General features: G+C 42.9%; 1 long non-coding RNA gene across 1 annotated transcript in view; it reads left to right on the top strand.

Annotated features, from left to right (window-relative positions):
- The first annotated feature begins 3,673 nt into the window (after nucleotides 1-3,673).
- Nucleotides 3,674-12,231, top strand: part of LOC134586783 (uncharacterized) — a 49,887-nt gene continuing 41,329 nt past the window's right edge. The window contains exons 1-2 of the long non-coding RNA XR_010086590.1: nucleotides 3,674-3,793; nucleotides 4,008-4,102. This is a non-coding gene — a long non-coding RNA (uncharacterized LOC134586783). The remainder of the gene's footprint in view (nucleotides 3,794-4,007; nucleotides 4,103-12,231) is intronic.

A 12,231-nucleotide genomic window follows, 5' to 3' on the forward strand; every position in this document is an offset into this window, starting at 1 on the left:
CCTGCAGAGCTCAGTCTGCGTGGAGCCCTCCATGGGTGAAGATGAATTATATTTTTTGCGCTCGTTTTTTTTTTTTTTTTTTATTGCGTCGGTTCTTATGGCTTTTTATTTGGCCTTTTTGGGGGCTGAAAAAAGAAGATTTTAGAAAAAAGAAGACGTCAAATGGTAAGCTGAATTTTTATTTACAGGTTAGTTATTTTATTCCCCCTTCACTATTTTTTAGGGTGAAGGGGGTAGGTGGGGGGGTAACGTTTTTTGGGGTGGGGAGGTGGGTGACTAGGGGCTTGGGGACCCCTCGTCACCTTTGATTGGGGGGGAATTTTTATTTAGGGCCCCCACCCACCACTCAGGGGTGGGGGATGGGGGGGGACAGTAGGTCCCCCTTATTGTTTTTTTTAGGGCCCCCACCCACCGCTCAGGGGTGGGGGCCAGTGGGGGAGGACAGTAGGTCCCCCCATCATTATTTTTATGGCCCCCGCCCACCACGCAGGGGTGGGGGCGGGGGGAGGACAGTAGGTCATCCCCCCATTGTGATTTATGGCCCCCACCCACCGCATAGGGGTGGGGGCCGGAGGGCCGGACAGTAGGTCCCACCGCTCATTATTTTTATGGCCCCCACCCACCGCGCAGGGGTGGGGGCCGGGGGGAGGACAGTAGGTCCCCCCCTCATTCTTTTTATGGCCCCCACCCAACGCACAGGGGTGGAGGCGGGTGGAGGACAGTAGGTTCTCCCCCCATTGTGATTTATGGCCCCCACCCACCGCGCAGGGGTGGGGGCCAGGGGGAGGACAGCAGGCCCCCCCTCATTATTTTTACGGCCCCCATCCACTGCGCAGGGGTGGGGGCGGGGGGAGGGCAGTAGGTCCTCCCCCCATTGTGATTTATGGCCCCCACCCACCGCACAGAGGTGGGGGCCTGGGGGAGGACAGTAGGTCCCCCCCTCATTATTTTTACGGCCCCCACCCACCCCGCAGTATTTTTACGGCCCCCCCCCCAGTGTGTATCAGGGTCCCTGAGGACAGGTGTCAATCCATATCTGCCAAGTGACCCTATGTAGGGGGAACAGTCCATATTCCGCTCTGTGTCAGTGTGTATCAGGGATCCTTAGGATAGGTGTCAATTCATATCTGCCAAGTGATCCTATGTAGGGGAACAGTCCCTATTCTGTTCTGTGTCAGTGAGTATCAGGGATCCTTAGGATAGGTGTCAATCCATATCTGCCAAGTGATCCTATGTAGGGGGAACAGTCCCTATTCTGCTCTGTGTCAGTGTGTATCATGGTCTCTGAGGACAGGTGTCAATCCATATCTGCCAAGTGACCCTATGTAGGGGGAACAGTCCCTATTCTGCTCTGTGTCAGTGTGTATCAGGGATCCTTAGGATAGGTGTCAATCCATATCTGCCAAGTGACCCTATGTAGGGGGAACAGTCCCTATTCTGTTCTGTGTCAGTGTGTAACAGGGATCCTTAGGATAGGTGTCAATCCATATCTGCCAAGTGACCCTATGTAGGGGGAAAAGTCCCTATTCTGCTCTGTGTCAGTGTGTATCAGGGTCTCTGAGGACAGGTGTCAATCAATATGTCAAGGTGTCAATCCATATCCATTGTGATTTAGGAATGTTAGGTGATTTCTGCCCTTTATGGATTAAAACCAGACTCTGCATCAGCTGTGTAATATTCCATGGGAGTTTTGCCATGGATCCCCCTCCGGCATGCCCCAGTCCAGGTGTTAGTCCCCTTAAAAAAACATTTACATCACTTTTGTGGCCAGAAAGAGTCCCTGTGGGTTTTAAAATTTGCCTGCCCATTGAAGTCAATGGCGGTTCGCCCGGTTCGCCGGTTCACAAACGTTTGCGGAAGTTCCCGTTCGCCATTCGTGAACCGAAAATTTCGTGTTCGCGACATCACTATTACTGGCCCATAGGGTGGCAAAGCATAATAAGGTAAGCAAAGTGGGCCTGAAAAGTAATGACATAGACTAGCCGAGGTCCAGAATACAGAGAGACAACAATGTGAGGAATTGGAGCCAAGGTCAGAATAACTGATAAGACAATAGTCAGGATGAGACGAAAGTGAAAACCAGGAATCAAACTCGCATTCTCGGGCACAAAAAACAACCACAACAGAGCATTGCAACAAGAGAGAAGGGGTTCATAAGGGTACAAAATGTTCCCTATTGGCAGATGTCACTTTTCTGTGTCAGAACGTGCGCGGAAATTGACGGTGGAATGACACCATGGAACGTATCAGCAGGATGCCAGGGTCTATGAAGGTCAGTGTGATAGGAAGCAGCACGAAAACGGATGACGGAATGTTGTTGAGTTCGGGCATCATTACTGAAGCTGGATCCAATTGATGCAGGAAGGACCAACGGCCAAATCCAGGTTACACCGAGGAGGCGCCACAGAGACAAGTACCATGACATTTATTTACTATCTTCTAGTCTTTGTTTAGGTTACTGGTTTCTACTTTGGTGTACAGTAGTGCGCCATGTTCTGAATTTCCTCTTATCTGAACTACCCGTTAACTTATTCTTTATACCTGAATGAATGAGGTGGAAGTCAAATAGGCAATGTCATGATTGGCTTAGATAGGCCGTAGTCCAGACAGAACAACATCTCTCTGAGACCATCACAAACATATCAGTTTGTTTAAACAAACACTTCTGAGCTAGCTTTATTCAACCATATTTTTTCCAGATATTCACTGTGATGACCGACCATCTGCAACAGGGCCCATAGGGTACATAAAACACACACATATCACTGCAATTTTGAGTGTGCTCAGTTCTTTAAACCAACATCAGACCACATATTCCATCCGCTATGGACACATTAATTTACTGCAACTCCTTGCCAGTAGCATTGACCAGGGACCTGTTCCACAGCTGTCAAAGAACACGATGCACAGTGCACTCAAAAGTCACCCCAAAAGAACCCCGGCTCAGTAACCAGTGCCCCAGCCAAAAGGTTCCGAATCAAACCCCCACAAGGAAAAACAGGCGAGCACCATGTTTCGGCTATGCCAGACCTAATCATGCATGGCGAAGCATTGCAATAATGGTGGTTTTCTACATAAAATTTGGCCTACATTGGTATATTGCATTGCCCGCCTATTGCACAGCTGTGATAGTATCTGGATTCTACAGCTGCTTTATCCTGCCGCCAAGCCACCAACATAAAATGTAATCGGAGAAAACATAAAAGAATATCAAAAACAAGAGAATGCATGCTTGATTTACCTGTTAGGTATTATTTATGGATTGTTCTTGATAAGTACCGTGACTATCCACACTCCTCTTACTTGCAATGCTCAACTGTGGCTTCTGTTTCATCAACGACGGTTTATCAGAATAAGCTGTCATTGTATTAACCACAAAGTATCAACAACAGAAGCCGAGTTATACTACAGTGAAAACTATTTGCATAATAAGAGACTGAGTCACATTTCTCTTCTACAAACCCTTCGGTGCTTTGGTATTTGTTAAGCTAACACCAAAGGGAGGGTAGGTGGGCTGGAAAGGACTTTGCTTGTATTGAAAGATCGACAGTCGACATCATTCAAGTCACGTGACAGGCAAAGGCCAATTAAGGCTGATCTATTTTTTTTTTCAAAAAAAGGGGAACAATTTTGCTTGTTATTTTGGTTGTGCGAATCACTTGTTTGGGCCACATAAGCAACCACAGAACCACAAGTCGTGTGACAAGGCAGTCACACAAGAGTGGATCCGGATTCTTGGTCATCAGAAAAAAGCAAATCATTTTAAGTGAAAACCACAGACTTTCAAACAGAGGTAAGCATCATCACAGCCACAACCAATCCAATCTATGTCATTTTTTGTTGTTTTATTAGATAATTTTTTTTGCAATTCTGTATTTTACTTTAGCAAGCTGCATTAGCACCTAGTTTGCAGTATACCAAGCAGCTTAACTTCTAGACAATAAGAATTTGAGCACATGGACCTTCAGAAAGCGGTTTTCTAAGAGAAGCTAAAATTCTACTTTCAGACCGCCGTGAAGAAGCAGGAAGTGCAAGAAAGAATTAATAGCTTCGAGCAGCATGATCGACTCATTTCCTCTATACCAACCGTGCTTTGTAAGAGGTGAGTAGCTTCTCTTATCTACGTGATCATTGAGCGACTGATAAGCATTTACAGGGAAACCGTTATGTCAGTTGTTAAAATTTATTGCTTAGCGCCCACAACTGTTTCCATCTAAAAATTATAAAAGTATGTGACATTTGCTATTCTTTATCACGTAACCATTTCTCAAGAAGCCAAGTGGGCTAATTAATTGTTTGCACAAACCCTTTATCTCTTTGCGTGGTTAGCTATCTCGCCTGGCCATTAAAGAGTTAATGCTTTACAAATCAGTAGGATGAAATATATTTGAGTGTCGATTATGATTGTGTTTAGCTGTCAAAGCATAAGGAGCAGGACTGTCTGACCAGAGCTAAGTTTACAGGGACATTACAGCTCATATTCATTTCCTGAAACTTATCGGTAAATGTTGCAGACTTTGGAGGTTATCATATCAGTGTTCTAAACAATTATAGGGGCTGGTTTATAAATGTAATATAAGTGTTTTGTTACCTTCACAGTCAGAACAAGCAGAATGCTCGACAGATTATTACAGAATGCGAACATCCTTTCAATTCTAATTAGTAAAGACGTGATTTATAGCACTAATATACAAACCCATATGATATTTATAATTTATTATAAATTATAATAATATTTTAATAAAGTGAGAGTAAACATACATATGGGTATGAACATTGCCTTTAATGTAGCCGCAATACAATGTCTTAATTATTTACTTGCCATAGAGCTGTAACATCTATTTAACTCTTAAGAAATTGATTAAAGCATCTTTCATTGAAGTATATCGGAAAAATGCTATTTAGTTAATAGAGATAAACTTACTTCTGGTTTTATAATACAGCCAAATGGTCTTACCGCCAGTTACTACTTTGTCTCACAGATTAACTTTTCTGTGAAAAGTTTATTGAAATTTACAAATCAATAATTGATTCAGGTAGGGTGTCTGGGAGATTTACTGACATTTGAGATGGATAAATAACCTCTTCCACCCCCTATGTTATTCTACAAATAGTCCATGGCTTATGTATGGTGATATACTCCTCAATTAGAGCAGGGAGAGCCACTGTGTATACTGCTATTGCCATCATTCTTTGCTAGCCTTTACTGTATTCCTTTAAATTCATTTATATGAAGGAGAATACGTAAAAAAAAAAAGTGGGACATATTTGAAAACCACATACAAATTTAATAAATGCTTGGGTTACACTTTATTCAGCGATTACAAGATCACATTGGTTGATTGTAAGATATTCTAAAAATTGCATATTGCTCTGTATATTGGAAAAAAAAACAAAAAAAACTCCTCTTTATGTGCTTTTTAGAATACCATTAAAGAAACACTCCAAGCACCAGATATCATTGAAGGTTCTTAGCCAATGAGCTGGCCTCGCACTGCAGAGCTTAGTTCAGGAGAACTAACAGACCCTCCTAGGAGGAGCATTAAGCTCTCACTATCTGAAGAAGAGAGGCACAGTGGTTATGGTTCCTAGAGTTTTTTTTAAATGCTTTCTCCCAAGGCACAGCAAAGCAGTCTGCTGAAATCTGATAACGCCCCATTCTGTACGTGGCTCATGAACATGAATACATGTACTGGGACTCAGGCGGTCTGCCTTGTAGCTGCCGATGTAGAAGGAGTGGACTGTTTGCCTAATGTGAGCTCTCCAGTATTGGCTTGAGGACACAAGTATCTAATACCATATCATGGTACATTGACATGTGTCCTTATATCATATGTTGTTCCCCTGTGAAAGGACATCCGTGCCCCAACCATACAGACATGCTGCGCCGACTTTATATGGCCCCCGGAACAATTTTTCAAGCAGATTAACCCCTTAAGGACACATGACATGTGTGACATGTCATGATTCCTTTTTATTTCAGAAGTTTGGTCCTTAAGGAGTTAAAGACAATGGTATTGATATAAATGAAAGTTTTATAATGAGTGATATAACTAAGGAGTGCAATGGATGGAATGGTTGAGCTTACCTGGGTGCCCTTACCTACCTTCACGCATGGATTCCTACCTCCCTCTGGTAGTTTGTACATACCAAAGCTCTTATATGTATCCTCATAGTATTGAATGACCTATGAAACCAATTGCTGTCCTATGATACAAAAGTCTTCATAAGAATGCAGCAGCATGACACCGTCCATTAAAAAAACATTCCAAGCACCATAACCACTACAGTGCCCCGACTCCCTCCCAGATTAAGCAATGAAACTATTTAATAATGGTATTACAGCTTACCTGGGTCCTGTCAGGCGCCTGCCCCTACCTTCTCTGCAGTCGGAAGCTCCTGCACTGAGCTAAGACCGGCTCATTGGCTCTGGAGGTCCATCATTTGAAGGAACACTCAAAGCAACATAACCACATGCTGTAGTGGTTATGGTGCCAGGAGTGCCTTTGCGGTTTGACTTCTGCCAGGTACCACTACCTTGTCTCTTCTCTTCTGTTTCGAAAGCCGGAAGCTCTTGTTTGTTCCAGCTCAAGGCTGCACCTTCAGGCTTAGCTCAAGTGGAGTGATCCCATTTCCTGAAAGGCAGGGAACAGAGTCTCTCTTTCTCAATATATTTACAGTACGTACATATTAGAGATACAGGTCTGAGGTATGCAGGGGGAGAGGAGGGCGCACTCACGGAGAGCAAACCTGCTACTTGCGATAGTTATGGGGAGTTTGCGGAAGCAGGAAGAAATTCCCCCTAGCTGTTTGATTGATAGTCGGTGTTTGTTTTATTAATTATTTATAAATGTGACAATTTCTAATACAAATCTGCACTTTTTTAGGCTGTCATTAATGGGATAAAATGTATTATGGGATACTCCTCACCCATACAGCATTTCAGCAATCAGAAGTGCTTTATGGGTGTGGAGTGCTCTTTAAAAAGTTACTCAACGGCCCACGGCCTCCTCACCAGAAGTGAATTTTTACTCACCAGGGCTAAATTTTTACTTGCCAATGGCTAGTGGCGAGTGGACAGCTTGAGTCCTGGTGTGAATAACCGTCCTTCAGTGTGGAAAACAAACAGAGCCCTATTAGCTTCTCCCAACTGTGTCTGCGGAGGAAAGAGGTGTAGCCACAGCGCAAGCAGGGCCGGCGCGTCCATAAAGTGGCACAGGCTGCCGCCTTAGGGCGCACCGGCTCCGGGGGCGCAAGATTTCAGTGACCGGCAGGAGGGAAGCTCTCCCTCCTGCCAGGCTACCTTCTGGACCCCCGGCGCGGCGTGCGGCAGTGGAGTGATCAGACGCGGCGAGGGAGCTCTAATCTCCATGCTCTGCTACCTCGCGCGCCATCTGCTGATGCCGCGGGAGCCGGAATATGATGTCATCAGTAGACAGTCCGCGAGGGAGCAAAGCATGGAAATTAGAGCTCCCTCACCGCGTCTGATCACTCCACTGCCGCACGCCGCCCAGCAGCCACACTGGACCCCAGGGAATGATTCATCATCCACACCAGCTCTCCAGGTAGGGAGGCTGGGTGGAAAATGTTTATTTATTAAAATAATTAGTGAGTTCATGTGATGTGTATGTGTGAGTGTGTGTATGTGTGTCTGTGTGTGAGTGTATGTGTGTTTGTGAGTGAGTGTATGTGTGTCTGTGAGTGACTGTCTGTGAGTGAGTGTGTGTGAGTGTCTGTGTGTGAGTGAGTGTGTGTGTGTGTCTGTGAGTGATTGTATGAGTGTGTGTGTCTGTGAATGATAGTATGAGTGTTGCATGTGAGTGTATGAGTGTGTCAGTGTTTGTGTGTGTCTGTTAGTGTGTGTTTGTGAGTGTCTGTCAAATCAGTGAGAGTATCTTTGTCATTGAGTCTGTGTGTGACTATCAGTGTGTCTGTCAATGAGTGTCAATCAGTGTGTATGTCAATGAATGAGTGTGTGTCAGATCAGTGAGTCTGTGTGTTTATCATTGAGTGTGTGTGACTGTCGGTGTGTATACACCACTGAGTGTAGCGTGGCGGAGCGCAGTACAGGAGCTTCTGTTTCCTTTACCCGGCCAGACTGACCGGAGGTGCTCACTGAGAGAGCACTCCCTGTCAGTCCGGCCAGGTACAAAAAATTGAAGCTCCTGTAGGGGATATCCTCCGCTCGGCAACGCTACAAGAGAGTTAGGAGGCACACCAGGAAGGGGAGTGCGACCACTAAGGGGGTGGGGAGTGCACCAAGGGACAGGGAGGGGAGGGGAGAGAAACACCAAGGGACAGGGAAAAGAGGGGGAGGTTAGAAGAACACTAAGGGACAGGGAAGGGAGGGGACCACTAATGGACGGGGAGTGGGACTGGTTAAGAGGCACATAGGTGAAGATGTTATTTTGTGGGGGGAAGGCAGGGAGAGCGGAAAAATACATCTTCACCTATGTACCCAAAAATCCTTGCACTGGCCCTGAGCGCAAGGCTCAGCCAGGTAGGATGAAACCAAACAACTATAAGGAAAGGTATTTAAACAAAGGGGGAGGAAAGCGAGGCTACGGGAATAATTTGATTTTTTTTAAATTAAAAGTGATTGGTGACCTTCTCACCCGCTCCACTTTTTGTAAAAATCCCCCTTTTTCAAATTAAACTACTCCTGCTACTACAAGGGCATTATTATTTTTTCACTATCTGAAGGACGGCCACAGACACTACAGACTGGATGTGTAGAAAAGCTTTGTTCTTCTCAGGGTGGAAGGGGTGAGTGGGTCATCAATTGCCCAACAACTTTTTCTTTTAATTTTTTTTTTAAAGATTTCCCTTTTTTCAATTTAATTTTACTCCTGCTACAGCTGCACCTTCCCTTATTAATTAATACAAGATTGCAAAAGGACAAACAATTAATCATTATGACATTTAATTCTCTCACTTACTTTAGTCCTTATTTATTAAAGGGAGAATTTAGAGTGATTTTCAAATTTAAAGCCAGAGTAACTGATTGGGAAAGTTAGCTCACTTAAAGAATGTTTCCAATTCGGCTACTTGAACCCTAAATTAGAATTTCACTTTGAATTCACCTTGACATGCCACTTTAGTGAATTACCTTGGTAATGTATGTATTTAAAAAAATAGAGACAATAATATAATTATGACAATTTGACAGTTCAAAATTAGCATTGTAAAAATGTCCGATATTAGGCTGTGCAATATTGTAGCTGTTTTTGCATTGCAGGACACTAATAGGCATCTTTTAAACCTCCTCTTTGGCTTTTCCAAATATTTCTTTAATTTTTTTATGTGGACGATATTCGGATGAGCCAAACTGCCACAGAGGTAAGTATCGGACTGCCTGAACAAATTTTCCTTTTCCGATGAAGTGGTTCAGCCAAACCAAATTTTCCCCGTGCAGAAGACTAATAATACTTTATCTTTCTTATAAACAAAACTTTTAATATACTCCAAAGAAGATGAAAAAATATTCACCCCACTTAATTAGTCCCTGTTTTACGAGAAAATATAAGAAGATAAACTTGTCAAGTTAATATTTAATTGGGGTTTCTTAGTTTTACTAGTTCTGTTTTGGAGAGAACGTTGTGTAAGAATCTTATTATTAAAACCATAATTATGCTATCAAAAATGTAACAGGCTATATTTCTAGGGATCTTTTTAATCTTACATTCTATCGTCCAAGGAATTTCAAAACGCGGTTCTACGGTCCATTAGGGTGCATCTCCGCTGGTTGAAAAGATCATTTAAATGACATTTGGAAAGTTAAACTTCCCTTTAAGTTTGTTTTATTACGTTACAGTTGTATTTTTTCAGAGTGTAATTATTTTGTTGGTAAAGACATCTTAAAATGTGTAACGACTATTTCATTCAAAATGCGGTTCTCACAAAGTGTTGTAGGAACCACAATCCACCCATAATACTCGGAAAAAAAATCTTTATCTCTCAGGGGATTATGGGAGATGTAGTAAAACAATGGAGAAGAGCAAAGTCTGACATCTCTGTTTCTTGTAAGTTACTGTTAGCATCATACATACGTTCCTGCCTGGCTTCTCCAGGGTCAGTCACTCCTAAATTCTCATAATTCTATATTGTCATGTTGAAAGAATGAATTGAGGAAAGCCAGGGGGGGAATACAAGACCATGTTGTTAACAGTTTTGTTATTTGCAAATAAAATGGCTTTTACAAGCATTACTGTGAGATTTAGCAAACCTGACTCATGTATATCTGTATGATTCGCACATTCTAAAAGTCAGCAGTCAGCGAGACACAACTGCTAAAACTTTCTTCACAGTTTGCTAACAACACAACTGACTCAGCCAAAACAACCATATCCTGTGGGCTTATATTACTATGGAACATATGTAGTGAAGGTAGAAATGTGTCATTTTAACATGTGCTACATGTCTGGAAAAAAATGTGAACTATGGAAGCCATTTATTTTTAGAAAAGAGCGCGTGTCCTTAAACAAGGGGAAACGCAGCCAACGTCTTTATATTGTTCTGAATGTTTATTTAATAGGCGTGAATTTTAATGTGATGGGTAGCACCTATCCAGAGGTAGCATTAATCACAATTGACATCTAAAACTAAAAATGGAGAGATACGTAAAAAAAAACTAAATTATTTTGTGAATTCAGATGGTGGGGCGCTTGACTCCACCCCCAGGACTTTACTTCTCCCTATACAGTACAGAGATACTCCTACAATACAGAGAGCTGAGCATAATAAAAGATACGTGTGTGTGTGTGTGTGTGTGTGTGCGTGTGTGTGTGTGTTTATATATTTTTATTTTTGGCCAGAGGGGTAGAGGGGGGCAGTTCGACGATGTTGATACACTCTGTCAAAGGGTTCCATGAGAAAAATAAATTGGGAACAACTGGATTACACAGAGTTGCAATACAGAGATACCCACACAGTACCTGCCTCTGTGTAACTTTCCAGCTTTCTCTGTCTATCTTCCTAACTCTTTATTTCATGATCTCACCTTCAGTAGTGCTCCTGCTGTGATAACTTTAGCTTTCTATTAAATATTGCTACTGTTATGAAACATGTCAGCTACTCCATTAGCTCTCAGCACACAGTGTGCACGTGGTTAAAACATCAAGATACTGATAAGTTCCAACCATTTCAGCTACTCCAGACTCACTATTAGTTCTCAGCACACAGTGTACACAGGGTTAAAGCAGCAGGATACTGATAGACTCCTTATTACCTTTGCAGCTGGCAATGTAATTAATCTGCAGTGGTAATATGGAGCCATGGCATGGTTAACAGAAGTAACAATCATTACAGATTAAAACAGATTGAAATCAGAATCAGATCAGTCCTCAGAGTCACAGCCCCGGTCCTGCAGTTTGATGCTTCGAAATATTTCAGCTAGTCACAGCAGGAGTGTCTCAGGTCTCAGTTGTAGAGTGACTGAGCATTTTAAAGAAGCTGGTGGGTATGTGCAGTAGCCAGGGCCGTCTTTAATTTTGATTGGACCCTGGGCAAGCATTTACTTGGGCCCCCTGACTACATATAGATACACACAAATACACTACCTGACACACATGCAGATACACACTGACCGCATATAGATACACACAAGAACATACAGATACACACAGACACTGACACACACAGATACAAACACTGACATACATGCAGATACAAAAGGTACACACACATTGACACACATTCAGACACACATGCAGATATACAGATACAAACACTGACACATACAGATACACACACAAACGCAAATGGACAACATACAGATACAGAGACACATTCTGACAGACGTACTGACACAGACAGCCATACTGAAACACACATACACAAAGACATACTGAACCACACAGACATACAGATACACTGACAGACATACTGGCACATATACACACAGACAGATGGACATACTGAAACACACATACACTGACAGACATATTGACAAAAACAGACATACAGAACCACACGGACATTGACAGACTCACACATAGACATTCTGTCACACATACACACAGACAGACATACTGAAACACACATGCACACAGAAACTGTCAGACATACACATATACAGACATTTTGACACTCACAGACAGCCATACTGAAACACACAGACATACAGAACCACACAGAAACTGACAGACTCATGCACACACAGACATACTGACACACTGACAGACATTCTGGCACACATACACACAGACAGACATACTGAAACACACATACACA

The sequence above is a fragment of the Pelobates fuscus genome, chromosome 1, assembly GCF_036172605.1.
Source record: "Pelobates fuscus isolate aPelFus1 chromosome 1, aPelFus1.pri, whole genome shotgun sequence".
Lineage (NCBI taxonomy): Eukaryota > Metazoa > Chordata > Amphibia > Anura > Pelobatidae > Pelobates > Pelobates fuscus.